At 44.4% G+C, this 16724-nt stretch overlaps 1 long non-coding RNA gene across 1 annotated transcript in view; it reads right to left on the bottom strand.

Annotated features, from left to right (window-relative positions):
- Nucleotides 1-16724, bottom strand: part of LOC144670421 (uncharacterized) — a 918626-nt gene that overhangs the window by 466963 nt on the left and 434939 nt on the right. The window lies entirely within an intron of this gene.

The raw sequence follows: 16724 nt of genomic DNA, 5'->3' as shown, positions 1-16724 counted from the left end.
GACAAGGGAGGAGAATGACAATAGGTAGAAAGCTCTTTCAGAGAGCCAATGCAGACTTGATAAGCCGAATGGCCTCCTTCGATGCAGTGATACTGTGGAGAGAGACTGCAGAATGTTGCAGTACAGAGGGATCAAGATCTCCTTGTACATGAATCACAAGAAGTTAATGTGCAGCTGCAGCGAGTAATTAGGAAGGCAAATGGAATGTTGGCCTTTATTCCGGTGGGGCGGGGGGGGAGAGAATAAAAGTAGGAAAGTCTTGCTACAGCGACATAGCATTGGTGAGACTACACCGAGAGTCCTGTGTTACGTTGGAGTCTCCTTATTTAAAGGGGGATATAATTGCATAGGGGGCAATTCACAGAGGTGCTAGACTGACTCCTGAGATGAAGGAGTTGTCGTTTGAGGAATGTTTAAGCAGGTTGGGCTGATCCATATAGGAGATTCAAAGAATGAAAGGTGATCTCATTGAAACACATAAGATTCTGAGGGGGTTTAACAGGGTAGATGTTGAGAGGAATGTTTCCATTTGTGGGGAATATAGAACCAGGGGATACAGTTTAAAAATAAACATCTCCAATTTAAGAAGAAGGGGAGAAGGAATTTCTTCTCTCAGAGTGTCCTTAATCTTTGTAATTCTCCACCTCAGAGAGCAGTGGAGGCTGGCTCATTGCATATATTCACGCTGAGGTAGACAGATTTTTCATCGGCAGAAGAGTCGAGGGTTATAGGGCAGGTGGGAAAATGGGTTTGAGGCCACAATCAGATCAGCCATGGTCTTATTAAATGGCGAAGCTGGCCCAATGGGCTGAATGGCCTCCTCCTGCTTCTCTTTCTTATATTTTTAATTTGTCAGTGTGGAATTGAATCTCTGTCTGTCAGTCTCTTTTACTGTATTTCAGTGTGGAATTAATTCAGTCTTATCTGCATGTGAGTGTGGAATTGATTCTCTGTCCATCACTCACTGAATGCGAGTGTGTAATTTAAATCTCTGTCAGTCTCTGTTACGGTTATGAGAGTGGAACTAACTCTCGAACACTGTCCTGCTGAGTTTTTCCAGGTAATTTTGTTATGGATTTCCAGCATCCGCAGTGGTTTTTTGTTTTTATTTCGAACACTGTATATGAGTGTGGAATTCACTCTTTGTCAGCCTCTTGCTGTATGAAAATATGGAATTAACTCCTTATGTCAGTCTTTGTTACTGTATGTGAGTGTGGAATTAACTCTCTATCGGTCAGTCTCGGTTACTGTGAATGTGGAATTCTCTTTCCCAGTCTCTGTTGTGACATCTGAGAGTGGAATTTAGGACCTGTCAATTTCCATTAATATTTCAGTGAGGAATTAACTTACAACAACAGAGACTGAGTGAAAGTGAGAGAGTTAGTTCCACACTCACACATTAGTCTGCCTGTGTGACTGTGTGTGAGTGAGGAATAAACAAACAATCTGTCAGCCTCTGTTACTGAGTGTGTGGAATTAACTCTCTATCAGTCAGTCTCTGTTATTGTGAGTGTGAATTCACAGAATCACAGAATTGTTACGCTATAGAAGGAGGCCATTTGGCCCATCGTGTCTGCACCAGCTCTCTGAGCATTTTAACTTAGTGCCAATCTCCTGCCTTTTCCCCTTAACCCTGCACATTGTTTCTATTCAAATAATCGTCCAATGCCCTCTTGAATGACTTAGTTGAACCTGCCCCCACCACACTTCCAGGCAGTGCATTCCAAAACCTAACTACTCGTTGTGTGAAAAAGTTTATTCTCACATCGCATTTGCTTCTTTTGCAAAACACTTTAAAACTATGCCCTGTGGTTCTCGATCCGTTTACAAGCGGGAAGTTTCCCTCTATCTACTCGATCCACACACCTCATGATTTTGAAAACTTCTATCAAATCTCCTCTTAGCTTTCACCTCTCCAAGGAAATCAGTACCAACTTCTCCAATCTTTTCTCATAGCTGAAGTGTCTCATCCCTGGAATCATTCTCATAAACCTTTTCTGCACTCTCTGCAATGCATTCAGATCCTTCCTATTGTGTTAAGCTTAACTTTCAATCTCTGTCCATATGCAAGCGCAGATTTAGCTTTCTATCCAATCATGTCGGTTACTGTACGTGAGTGTGAAATTAACTCTGTATGATAATCTGTTACTGTAGGTGAATATAGAATTAACTCTGTCAGTTTCTGTCACTGTATCAGAACGTGGAATTAATTCTGTATCTGTCAGTCTCGGTTACTGTATCGGGCCATGGAAAGAACTCCTTTCAGGCTCTGCTACTTCAAGAAAGTTAATTCCACACTCATCATCTGCCAATCTGTGTTACTGTATATGAGTGAGATATTAACTCTCAGTCTCTTTTATGTGAGTGAAGAATTAAATCTCCATCATTAAGTCTCTGGCATTGTTTGTGGGTGTGGAATTCATACCTTACATATCAACCTCTTTGCTGTACAAGAATGCAGAATTAATTCTGTACCTGTCAGTATCAATTTTGCTATGAGTGTGGTATTCACTCTCTGCTAGTCTCAGTTACTGTGAGTAAGTGTGAAATTAAATTTCTGACAGTCTTGGTTGCTGTGCGTGATTGTGGAATTGACTTCCTGTCAATGTCTGTTACTGGATCTAAGTGTGAAATTAACTCTCTGTTAGAGTCTGTTACTGTAAGTGAATTTGAATAAAAAGTCTAATAATTTGCATTACTGAATGTATGTGGAATTAATTTTCTGTCCGTCTCTGTTACTGAGTGTGGCAGAGCAGACAGGAAGACTTTTTATCCCATTGGTGGAAAGGTGGAGGGACAATGGGCACAGATTTAAGGTAACTGGCAAAATAAGCAGTGGGAACATGAGGAAAAACCTTGTCATGCAGTGACCGGATAGGAGAAGTGCCTGAGAATGTAGTAGAGGCAGGTTCAATCAAGGAATTCAAGAGAGAATTGGATTATTATCCAAAAAGGAAAAATGTGCAGGGCTATGTGGAAAAGTCGGTGAAGTGGCAAGAGGTGATTTGCTCCTTCAAAAGGCCAGCATAGACATAATGGGCAGAATGGCCTCCGTTTGTGTTGTAATAATTCTATGATTCGATGAATTAACTCTCTGTCAATCTGTCTTACAATATATGAGTGTGGGTGGAATTAACACCATCTGTCAATGTCTGCTGTTACATATAAATGTGAAATAGACTTCCTGTTAGTCTCTGTTACTGTACAGGAAACAGTAAATTACCTTTTAGCAGAAATGCTTGGGCCCTACTGTTCTCAAAAGTGCTCGCGGTTAAACCCACCACCTTCTCCTCTCTCTATTCTCCAGTTCTAAGTCAGTCAACAAGAACATACCTTCAAAGTAAGCTAGGAACGACTTCCACGTCCAACATCCATTCTGATTCAAAAGTGTTCGTCATTTGTCAGTTTGATTCTCTGACCTTGGTTTTGTGAACAACACCTGCGATAATTCACTGACAACATCATGTCGATAGTGGCAATCTGAAATAAAGAGAGAAAATCCTGGAAATACACAGCACATCAGACTGCATCTGCGGAGAAAGAAAAAATCACATTTTGGGTCAGTGAAAATCAACCTGCAATAAAACACTTACTAACATCTGCCCATGGTGACTGCAGTTCCCACAATTCCCTGCATCCCAGAAACGGCTCTATCAAATGCACTGGCTTCCCCGGCATTACGAGTTTGCTTGCTCCTCAGGGCCGGCCCCGGATCATTCTGAGGTCGAACTTATCGGCCCATTTCACCAATATGCTTATGACCTCTTGAAGTTTAATACTATCCTCCTCACAATTCACAATACCTCCAAGTTTCATGTCATCTGCAACTTTTGAAATGGTGCCCCATACACCAAGGAGTAGGTCAACAATATATATCAGGAAGAGCAGGGTCCTCAAACCGACCCCTGCGGAACTCCGCTATAAACTTTCCTCCAGTCTGAAAAACAACCATTCACCACTACCCTCTGTTTCCTGTCACTCAGCCAATCCCATATCCATGTTGCTCTGTCCCTTTTATTCCATGAGCTGTAACTTTGTTGACAAGTCTGTTGTGTGAGACTTTATCAAATGCCTTTTGGAAATCCATGTAAAGCACATGAACAGCATCACCCTCCCCAACCCTCTCTGTTACCGCATCAAAGACTCGGTGCAAACGGGAGAAGAAACCGGGAAGCGGCGCCTGGGATGGTGCACATCGGCTTCATGGTGCAGTCGCCCGGGTCCCTCGCCGCTCGTCCGCCGGACCCGGAGGCTCTGATTCGGACTCTGAGAATCGGTGCTACTGAGACTGCCCTCGACCACGCTCAGCTTTCGAGAGCTGTACCGCGCATGCTCGGCATAAACAGGATTTCCGGTCGACATAGGTGCGCCTGCGCAGTGCGGCCCTTCTGCTCGAGATAGGCCGTTTTATATCCCCCAGAGCACTCTGGGAAGTGTTTATCGCCATTTCATTCTAAACAGCGACACGGGAGGAAACGTTCGTGTTAATCTACAGCAACAAATCAGTCCCACTCCCCTTCTCCTTTATTATAGCCTTAAAATATTTTCCCTTCGGTATTTACTCGCTTCACTTTTGAAAGTTTATTTTGATTAGGCTTTCACCACCAATTACGGCAGAGGGTTTAAGACCGCAACAGCTCTCTGCCTTGCAAAGAAATGACAAGGGGTGATCCATTAAATGTGAAAGATGGTGGGGAGGATGGTGAGGACAAGGGAAGCCTATCGGTGTACGGGGAGCGAGGGAAGTGATGAGAGCCGAGTTCACGAAATGGAACAGAAATGCTTGCGGGCCCTGTCAATCACAGAGAGGAGAGATAACCAGTTGAGAAAAAAGGAAGGTAAATTAGCAGTGTTGGTATGGAATATTACCTGTCCTAACTAAAATACTCATTCCAGCTGAAACAGTGATTTATGTGTAATTTCTTCAATTTAGCACCCCGCATTCACTGCTCACAATGGTCTATGTTGGGCAGTTTCAGTGATTGCTTTGATGAACATCTGCTCTGTCAGCAAGTACGACTCTGAGTTTCCGAGCTCCTGTGATTTTAATTTTCCATCTTGTCCTCACACTGACCTTTCTGTCCTCGGCATCCTGCAGTGTTCTAATGAATCTCAATGTAAGCTCGACGAACCGTGTCTCATCTTTAAATTGAGCACTTTACAACCTTCCAGACTCAACACTGAGTACAACAATTTGAGAATGTAATCTCAATCCCCATTATATATCTTTTCCATTGGATATTTTGGTTGAATTCACATTTTTATCTTGGTTTTGCTTTTGGATGGCAGCTGTTCATCATGCCCTCATTCACACCTCCTTTAGACACATCTTTGGTTTTGTTACTTTAACCTTGCACCATCAACTCTCTTGTCATTCAACCTCTCCTGCCGTCCACCCTGATTTGGAAACCACAAGAGAAAAATGTTATATTAGATTTAGTAATAAGTAACGAGAGATAATTAATTCATATTCTGGCAGTATATGAGCATCTAGTATTGAGTGACCGCAATATGTTGGAGGCAAAGAAAGGTCACAGAAATGTTACAATTTTCACCTTAAGTAAGGTCGGTAAGGGCCGAATGAGCAGGAAGCTGAACACATTAAATTCCGAACAGCTACTAACAGGATAAAGGAAACAATCAGAGGCTCTCAAAGGTGTTTTCTGTATAAATGGTATCTGATGCAAGGCCCAAGGAAGGAAACTTCACTATCCCAGTTTTAAACCAGTAATTAAGCAGGAACGCTGATATCTACCCAAATATTGATTAACTGCCTTTGACATGATGCTGTCTTCATTATGATTATTCTCTCTTCCTCGATGGTACATGTCGCAGTGCAGGAAGCTGTTGTCCAAATTAGCATGGTGAATTACTGCTGCTTGTCATATAGATCGGACAGACTGCATGTAATAAATATCAATTTCACTATATTTTCCCATCTCAGGAATTTCCTATTCAGGTAATGATGGGGTGAGAGTGAACGAGAGAAGAACATTCAGACTGTGCCAGCTCTTTGCGAGAAATGGGCTGGTCTCGGCTGGTGTGTGTTTGTAGCAATTTCAGCTAGTATCCTTGTGTGAATAAAAGCAATTTGAGATATTTGTTGCAGACTGAAGTGTTTACAGGAAGCGAGATGCCAATTATAATACCTACAAATCAGATAAGTTTGTGGGTAGCAGCAAAATGTTTATTTCAGTGAGTATATAAATAGCAGAGGATGGTTTCGATCCATAGACCTCTGGGTTATGGGCCCAGCACGCTTCCGCTGCGCCACTCTGCTGTGTATTGTCACTAGTTGATGAATGTTAGTTTTGTGTATTAGGAAGCTAAATGGTCACTTGTTTAGTGCTTTTGAGCGAGAGGAGATGCGTTGGGTGGATCATCTTGGCTGCACAATTCCACTGCGAAACACCAGAAACAAACAGAAAAACACACACAGAAAGGCAGCAAGAGACTGTTTGGATACACAAGATGACAGAGAAACACGCCTAGAAAATTAGCAAGACACTGAGGTGGAGAAACTAATCATTTCTGTAAAAAGTTCCCAGCTGCACAGAGATGTCCCCTGTTTGTAATAATGTCTCCTGTTGTGTAACTCTGCATCGTGTAATGTAATTGTGCACCCTGTTTTGTAACTGTGCACCCTGTTGTGTAACTGTGCGCCCTGTTTCGTAACTGTGCACCCTGTTGTGTAACTGTGCACCCTGTTGTGTAACTGTGCACCCTGTTGTGTAACTGTGCACCCTGTTTTGTAACTGTGCGCTCTGTTGTGTAACTGTGCACCCTGTTGTGTAACTGTGCACCCTGTTGTGTAACTGTGCACCCTGTTTTGTAACTGTGCGCTCTGTTGTGTAACTGTGCACCCTGTTGTGTAACTGTGCACCCTGTTGTGTAACTGTGCACCCTGTTTTGTAACTGTGCGCTCTGTTGTGTAACTGTGCACCCTGTTGTGTAACTGTGCACCCTATTTTGCAACTGTGCGCTCTGTTGTGTAACTGTGTACCCTGTTGTGTAACTGTGCACCGTGTTGTGTAACTGTGCACTCTGTTGTGTAACTGTGCTCTCTGTTTTGTGCATGTGCACCCTGTTGTATAAAAGTGCTCTCTGTTGTGTAACTGTGTTCTTTGTTGCGGGACTCTGTTCTCTGTTGTTCAACTGTGCTCTATGTTGTTTCACTGTTCCCTCTGTTGTGTAACTGTGCTCAATGTTGTTTAACTGTGCCCTCTGTTGTCTAACTTTGCCTTCTGTTGTATAACTGTGCTCTCTGTTGTATAACTGTGCTCTATGTTGTATAACTGTGCCCTCTGTTGTCTAACTTTGCCTTCTGTTGTATAACTGTGCTCTCTGTTGTTTAACTGTGCTCAATGTTGTATAACTGTGCCTTCTGTTGTCTAACTATGCCTTCTGTTGTATAACTGTGCTCTCTGTTGTATAACTGTGCCCTCTGTTGTGTAGCTGTGCTCTCTTTGTGTAACTGCTCTCGTATAACTGTGCTCTCTGTTGTGTTACTCCGCCCTCTATTGTGTAACTGCGTCCTATGTTGTTTCACTGCGCTCTCTGTTGTGTAATTGTGTTATCTGTCGTGTAAATATGCTCTCTGCTGTGGTACTGTGCTTTCTGTTGTGTAGCTGTGTCATCTGTTTAACTGTGGCCTCTGTCGTCGAACTGTGCCCTTTGTTGTTTAACTGTGCTCTCTGTTGTGAAACTGTGCCCTTTGTTATTTAACTGTGCTCTCTGTTGTGGAACTGTGCCATCTGATGTGTAACTGTATTCACGATTATGTAATTGTATATCTGTTGTATAACTGTGCCCTTTGTTGTCTAACTTGGGTCCCTGTTGTGTAACAATGCTCTCCGTTGTGTGACTGTGCCCTCTGTTGTGTGACTGTGCCCTCTGTTGTGTAAATGTGCTCTGGTTGTGTGACTGTGCCCTCTGTTGTGTGACTCTGCTCTCTATTGTGTAAATATGCTTTCTGCTGTTGGGAGATCTTCACCGTTGTGTAACGCGCTTCCCTGTCATGCAAACGTGTTCCCAGCTGCGTAAAAATGTTCTCTGTTGTTTCAAAGTGCTCCCTGTTCTGCAAATATGTTCTCTGTTGCTCAGTGAGGGTGTTTTCTATCGGGTAATTATTTTCTTTCAGGGGCCTTAATTTTCCCTGTCATGTTAATTTGTTCCATGTTGTGTTCAGATGTTCCCTCTTCTTGAGTGAAAATCTGGTTAATTCCCAACTGGAAAACAGTCGTCAATTCTCAGCTGTATCTGTTACCTTCTAGTGATGAATGTGATTGTGTGATACATCCTGAGAACTCTGTTATTGGACTTGAGCGAGATTTATTCTGTATGTGTCCATCACAGATAGTGTTTGTGAGTGTAAGATTAATTCTGCAACTCAGTCTCTGGAACAATTTGTGAGAGCAGGGTTCCTTCTTTGTAGGTCAATGCCTGGTACTATATGTGAGGGTGAGGTTAATTCTGTATCAGGCACTGGTACTGAATGTGAATGTGGGAATCATTATGTGTCTTTGAGACCCCATTACTGCCAGGGGAAGTGGGATTATTTGTGTATCAGGCAGTGGTACTGACTGTGAATGTGGGAATCATTCTGTGTCTATTAGACACCATTACTGCCAGGGGAAGTGGGGTTAATTCTGTATCGGAATGTCTCCGTTATTCTTACTATTATTCAGACCTTCGGGTTAGAGGATGATTTGCATCCTCTCTCTCTCTCTCTCTCTCTCTCTGAACAGAGTCAGTGTCTGATTGCACGACAGTACTGCAGCACCCAGCTACTGCAGACCAAGGACTTGGATCATTTTACAACAATTTCCTGCCATCCAGAAACAATCCACTGCTCCATGAATGGGACTGAGTGACAGAGCAGGGAGTTCTGTACAGTTCAAATTACTACTTCCCACACTCGGGATCCACTTATGTTTTTATTTGTTCATGGGATGTAGGAGTTGCTGACAAGGCCAGAATCTGTTGCCGAGACCTTCAGACCAGACCCTGCTTGAGTTGCTGCTTTTAATTTTCTGTTTTTTCGTATTGACTATTAATGGAAACAAATGCGTTGGTCTATCTTGTATTTGCTACATCACCTCTCTTTGAATTATTATAAATACCTTTTTCTTCATACAGGCAAAAGTTTGATAGCAGCTGAATCGAAATAGTGATTCGGTGACAAAAGGAGAAGTGCAGCCAACTCCTTCTCACACAGTAAGTACAGTATCACTCACAGAGAGCAGAGACACCAGTTCCACAAGCACCAACAACACAGTAAGATAAGAGAAAAATAGTGCAGATGCTGGAAATCTGAACGAAAAATAGAAAATGCTGGAAAAACTCAGCAGGTCTAACCGCATCTATGGAGAGAAAGACAGGGTTAACGTTGAAGAGTCATACAGACATGAAAGGTAAACTCTGTCTTTCTCTCCACAGATGTTGTTAGACCTCCTGAGTTTTCCAGCATTTTCTGTTTTTGTTAGCACTAAGTTAGTCCGGCAGTGAGCCCAAGTCTCAGGAATGTATATTCGTTCAAACGGAGCAGGAGAGTGCGTGAACCAGATGGGTTTTTATCAACGTGACTTTCAAGGTTTTTTTGAATTATATGTCACCAGCAGCTGTGGTGGGATTTGATCCCTCGCCTCCATAACATTATCCTGAGGGGGCCCTGATGTTTCTTGACACGGTAGATGTGGAGAGGATGGTTCCTCTTGGAGGAGAATCTAGAACTCGTGATCACTGTTTAAAAACAAGGGGTCGTCCATTTAAGACAGAGATGAGGAGATTTTTTTTACTCGCTGAGGGTCTTGAGTCTTTGGAACTCTCTTCCTCAAAAGAGGGTGGAAGCGGATTCTCTGAATACTTTTAAAGCAGGGGTAGACTCATGAAAGCAAGTGGGTGAGAGGTTATCGTGGGTAGACAGGAATGTAGAGTTGAGGTTACAATCAGATCAACCATGACCTGACTGAATGGTGGAGCAAACTCGAGGGGCCGAGCGGCCTATTCCTGCTCTTTATTCCTTCTGTTCTTATGTTCATTAACCTGAAACTCTAGATTCCCGCTACGCCACCATCTCCACGAATAAAACTGCCACCGAAACCAAACAGCCGCCGTTTAAAACGTGCCCGTCCTATTTCTCAACTTGTGCCTGCAATAGCTGTTCCTTGTCTGACTCCCCACGTCCCGACTGTCCGGCTCTGTTCCCACTCCTCACTGTCCAATATCAACAAACCTGGGGAGTGGGAACTCAACCAGGAATATTCACAGTTGCTTTGTGGAGAGAAAGCAGCAATGATTTTCAATAACAGCTTCTTGCCATTTTGTCTCCCTCCTCCCAGGAGGCTGCTGTTTGTTCCATTCCCCCAGGACCGGGGTCTCTCCATTGGCGGCTCTTCCTGTCCCAGGTGGAGCTGGGGGAGAGCAGCGCCCATGCGCTCTTCCGCTCCCACCCATTGAGCTCTGGTGGGTCGGAATGACGCAGAATTCTACAACATTCCGTGAAACAATTTTGTTTTGAAGCGTTCTCCGATTCACTTATATCCGCGATCAGCAAAAGATGTGGAGCTCCTGAGAAAGGGAATGATGAAATTTAGGACTCGCCCCCTTAAGAATTTCTGCTTGGGATCTTTCTGTGCAGCCTTTTTGCTGTTCAAGGGCCCGTCATCACAAAGCAATCCTGTAGAATCACTGGAGGAACCCGGGAGTCGGGGTGTTTGCTAGGACCGTGCAGGAGTTAATATCTGTCAGGAACTCTAACAGATTCATTCAATCCGAGTGAAACACTCACTCACTGAGAGTGATACCCAACGGCCCTGAGCTGCAGGGAGTACAATAGGGAACCGAGGGTTAAACATGGGCCACTGTTTCTCACTCACTGACACTGTCATAGGGAAAGAGAGACATAGAGTCTTGGAGACATTGCTGCTCAGAAGGAGGCCATATGCCCCATCCAGTCTGACTGTGTGTAGAATAATCCAGTCAGTCCCATTCTCCTGCTCCATCCCTGCAACTTTATTTCCCAATTTCCATTTGAAATCATTGACCATCTCCGTTTCCACAATGCCCAGAGCGATAACGATCCAGGTCATTACCCAGAGTGTAACAAATTTCTTGCACACATCCCCCCTGAACATCTTGTCCTAAATTTTAAATCCGTGCTGCCTAATCCTTCTGCTCTCAGCTAATGGGAACAGCTTTCCTTTGTCTACGTGATCTAAACCTGTTATAATCCTGTACACCTCTCCCAGACCTCCCCTCAATCTCGGTTGTTTCAAGGAGAGCAGCTCCGGATTCCGCAAACAAACCTTGCAGCTGTAATCCCTCATGCCTGGAACTATTCTGGTAAATCTCCTTTGCAGCTTCTCAATGACTCTCACATCCTTCCAAAAACGTGGTGACCAGACATGTAGGCAATATTCTAGTTGCAGCCTAACCAGAGCTTTATAAATGTTAAACATAACGTTCCTGCTTCTATGCTCAGTACCTCTGTTGATGAAACCAAAGATCCCATCTGCTTTCCTAACCACTCCCTCAAAATCTCCTGTCACCTTCAAAGATATAAAGACTCTTGGTCCCTCTTTCCTTGCACAATTTTTAGAACTGGACCATTATGTTCATACTGCCTCATTTCTGTTAAAATACAGCATTATTCCTGCGTGTGGGATTAATGATGTGTCTCTGCTACAATATCATTAAGATCTGAGACTGCAGCTTCTGCCTCTCCATGAGAATCTTTCTGGATAACACCAGAATTTACAAAGATTTCTGCAACTGATGCATTTTCTGTGTCTCACCGCCCTCACTCACTCTGTCTCTGTCTATCCGTCCACCCCCTCTCTCTTGAACTCCACATGAAGGTGCGATACTGTTGTTTAGTGGCTGAGTGCACACAGTCTATCTTCAAATCACAGAATCACAGCATCACAGTGCAGAAGAGGCCCTTCGGCCCATCGAGTCTGCACCGACACGTGAGAAACACCTGACCTACCTACCTAATGCCATTTACCAGCACTTGGCCCATAGCCTTATATGTTATGACGTGCCAAGTGCTCACCCAGGTAAATTTTAACGGATGTGAGGCAACCCGCCTCCACCACCCTCCCAGGCAGTGCATTGCTGACCATCACGACCCTCTGGGTAAAAAAGTTTTTCCTCACATCCCCACTAAACCTCCTGCCCCTCACCTTGTACTTATGCCCTCTTGTGACTGACCCTTCCTCAAAGGGGAAAAGCTCCTCCCTGTCTATGCCCCTCATAATCTTGTACACCTCGATCAGGTCGCCCCTCAGTCTTCTCAGCTCCAACGAAAACAACCCAAGTCTATCCAACTTCTCTTCGTAACTTAAAAGTTTCATCCCAGGCAACATCATGGTGAATCTCCTCTGCACCCCCTCCAGTGTAATCACATCCTTCCTATAAAGTGGCGACCAGAACTGCACAGTGGCCTCACCAAGGTTCTATGCAACTCCAACATGACCTCCCTAATTTTGTAATTTATGCCTCGATTGATAAAGGCAAGTGTCCCATATGCCTTTTTCACCAACCCACTAACTTGGCCCTCCGCCTTCAGAGATCTATGGACACACACGCCAATGTCCCTTTGTTCCTCAGAACTTCCTACTGCCATGCTACTCATTGAATACTTCCTTGTCAAGTTACTCCATCCAAAGTGTATCACCTCATACTTTTCAGGTTTAAATTCCATCTGCCACTTATCTGCCCATTTGACCATCCCATCTATATCTTCCTGTAGCCCAAGATACTCAACCTCACTGTTAACCACCCAGCCAATCGTTGTGTCATCTGCAAACTTAATAATCCTACCCCCGACATAGTCATCTATGTCGTTTATATAAATGACAAGCAATAGGGGGCAGAGCACAGATCGTTGTGGTATGCCACTGGACACTGGCTTCCAGTCACTAAAGGATCCTTCTGTCATCCCCCTCTGCCTCCTTCAACTAAGCCAATTTTGAATCCACCTTATCAAATTACCCTGTATCCCATGTGCCTTTGCCTTCTTTATAAGTCTCCTATGTGGGACCTTGTCAAAGGCTTTGCTGAAATCCATATAAACTACATCAACTGCACTACCCTCATCTACACACCTGGTCACCTCCTCAAAAAATTCAATCAAATTTGTTAGGCATTACCTCCCTCTGACGAAGCCATGCTGACTATCGCTGATCAAAACTTGCCTCTGCAAGTGGAGGTAGATACTCTCCTTCAGAAATTTCTCCAATAGTTTCCCTTCCACTGACGTGATACTCACTGGCCTGTAGTTCCCTGGTTTATCTCTACAACCCTTCTTAAATAGCGGAACCACATTAGCTGTTCTCCAGTCCTCTGGCACCTTCCCCGTGGCCAGAGAGGAATTAAAATTTGGGTCCGAGCCACTGTGATCTCCTCCCTTGCCTCCCTAAGCAGTCTGGGACACAAATCATCCAAACCTGGAGATTTGTCCACTTTTAAACCTGCCAACACCACCAATACCTTGTCAATCGCTATATCAATTTGCTTAAGTACCTCGCAGACTTTCTCCCCGAGTTCAATACATTCATCCTCATTCTCTTGGGTGAAGACGGACGTGAAGTATTCATTCAAAACTCTAGTGATGTCCTCTGACTCTACCCATGGAATGCCCACTTGATCCCATATACTATTTCCCTGGTTATCCTCTTCCCATTGATATACTGATTGAATATCTTGGGATTTTCCCTTCTTTTACCAGCCAGAGCTCTCTCATATCCCCTCTTTGCTCTCCTAATTGCTTTCTTAAGCTACACACTGCACTGTCTGTACTCCACTAATGTCTCTGCTGATTTGCATTCCTTGCACCTGCTAAAAGCCTCTATTTTCTATCTCATCTTAACCTGAATATCTCTGGTCATCCATCGTTCTCTGGGTTTGTTACTACTTCCTATCACCCTAGAGGGAACATGTTGAACCTGTACCATCCCCGTTTCCTTTATGAACACCCCCCACTGTTCCTCTGTAGATTCTCCCACAAGTGACTGTTCCCAGTCTATCTTGGCCAGATCTTGCCTTATTTAACTAAAATCCACTCTCCCCCAATCCAAAACATTTTTTTGCAACTTTTCGATTTCTTTGTCCATAACAAACTTAAACTGTACCATGTTGTGGTCGCTATCACTAAAATGCTCGCCCAACACCACCTCAGCCACCTGTTCAGCTTCATTCACCAGAATTAGGTCCAGGAATACAACGTCCTTTATTAGACCCTCTACATATTGACCGAAAACGTTCTCCTGTACACAATTCATGAAATGCACTCCATTCAAGTCCTTAACACTCTGTCTATCCCAATTAATGTTGGGAAAGTTGAAATCACCTAATATAATCACCCTATTGTCATTGTTTTTACACACCTCCACAAATTGTGCACATATTTGCTCCTCAATTTCCCGCTGACTATCTGGGGGTCTATAATAAACACCTAATAATGTGGTTGCCCCTTTTTTATTCCTAAGCTCTACCCACAAAGTTTCATTCGATGACCCCTCCAATGATCAAAAGTAAATTTGCCTGTGAACAAGATAATAATTTAAACCAGTCACGGGTTAATCCAGGCACAGCTGTGATTGGCTGCAGCCTCCTGAATTTGGGGAACAGACACTGTGAGCAGCTCCGGCCTCAGAGGGTTTAACAGTTACTGAGCTGGGAAACTACAACTAATTCCCGAGAATCCACAGCACAAGCCGAGAGGAGAGGAAAGCCTGTCCTGGGAGCGGTAAATCTGAGAACATGTTTGTCCTGTCAAAGTGTAGATGTGAACAAAAATAAAAATACCTGGAAAAACTCATCAGGTCTGGCAGCATCTGCAGAGACGAACACAGTTAACGTTTCGAGTCCGTATGACTCTTCAACTAAGAACTAAGTAAAAACAGAAAAGAGGTGAAATATAAGCTGGTTTAAGGGAGAGGGGGTGTGGGAGAGGTAGAGCTGGATATCGGGCCATTGATAGGTGGAGATAGCCAAAAAATGTCATAGACAAAAGGACAAAGAGGTGTTGAAGGTGGTGATATTATCTAAGGAATGTGCTAATTAAGGGTAGAAAGCAGGACAAGCAAGGTACAGATAGCCCTCGTGCGGGTGGGGTGAAGGTAAGGGATTGAAATAGGTTAAAAGGTAGAAATAAAACAATGGACGGAAATACATTTAAAAATAATGGAAATAGGTGGGAAAAGCAAAATCTATATAAATTATTGGGGAATAAAAACGGGGATCGGAAAGGGGTTGGGGACGGAGGAGAGAGTTCATGATCTAAAATTGATGAACTCAATATTCATTCCAGAAGGCTGTTAAGTGCCCAGTCGGGAGATGAGGTGATATTCCTCCAGTTTGCGTTGAGTTTCACTGGAACAATGCAGCAGGCCAAGGACGGACATGTGGGCATGAGAGCAGGGTGGAGTGTTGAAATGGCAAGCGACAGGGAGGTCTGGCTCATGCTTGCGGACAGACCGAAGGTATTCTGCAAAGTGGTCACCCAGTCTGCGTTTGGTCTCTCCAATGTAGAGGAAACCGCATAGGGAGCAACGAATGCAGTAAACTAAATTGAGGGAAGTGCAAGGGAAAAGCTGCTTCATTTGAAAGGAATGTTTGGGCTATTGGATGGTGAGGAGAGTGTAAGTAAAGGCGAACGTGTTGCACCTTCTGCGGTTGCATGGGAAGGCGCCGTGGGAGGGGGTTGATGGAGGAGTGGACCAGGAGGGAACGATCCCTGTGGAATGCCACCAGGGGGGGTGTGAAGGGAAGATGTGTTTGGTGGTGGCAACATGCTGGAGTTGGCGAAAATGGCGGAGGATGATCCTTTGAATGCGGAGGCTGGGGGGGTAATAAGTGAGGACAAATGGGACCCTATCATGGTTCTGGGAGGGAGAGGAAGGTGTGAGGGTGGATGCACGGGAGATGGGCCGGACACGGTTGAGGGCCCTGTCAACCACCGTGGGTGGAAAACCTCGGTTAAAGAAGAAGGAAGTCATGTCAGAGGAACTGTTTTTTAAAGTGGCATCAGAACAGATGAGACGGAGGTGAAGGAACTGAGAGAATAGGATGGAGTCTTTACAGGAAGCGGGGTGTGAGGAGCTGTAGTCGAGGTAGCTGTGGGAGTCGATAGGCTTGTAATGAATATTGGTGGACAATCTATCACCAGAAATTGAGACAGAGAGGTCAAGGAAGGGAAGGGAAGTGTCAGAGATGGACCATGAATGGAAAATGATGGAGGGGTGGAAATTGAAAGCAAAATTAATAAATTTTTCCAAGTCCAGAGGAGAGCATGAAGCAGCACCGAAGCAATCATCGATGTACCAGAGAAAGAGTTGTGGGAGTGGGCCGGAGTAGGACTGGAACAAGGAATGTTCCACATACCCATAAAGAGGCAGGCATAGCTGGGGCCCATGCGGGTACCCATAGCCACACCTTTTATGAGGAGGAAGTGAGAGGAGTTTAAGGAGAAATTGTTCAGTGTGAGAACAAGTTCAGCCAGACGGAGGAGAGTAGTGGTGGATGGGGTTTGTTCGAGCCTCTGTTCGAGGAAGAAGCAGAGAGCCATCAGACCATCCTGGTCGGGGATGGAGGTGCAGAGGGATTGGGCGTCCATGGTGAAGAGGAGGCGGTTGGGTTCAGGGAACTGTAAATTGTGGATATGATGTAGGGTGTCAGAGGAATCACGGATGCAGGTGAGAAGTGACTGGACAAGGGGA

Source organism: Cetorhinus maximus, chromosome 31 (assembly GCF_964194155.1).
Source record: "Cetorhinus maximus chromosome 31, sCetMax3.hap1.1, whole genome shotgun sequence".
Classification (NCBI taxonomy): Eukaryota; Metazoa; Chordata; class Chondrichthyes; order Lamniformes; family Cetorhinidae; genus Cetorhinus; species Cetorhinus maximus.
This window is presented reverse-complemented; position numbering and strand designations above follow the sequence as displayed.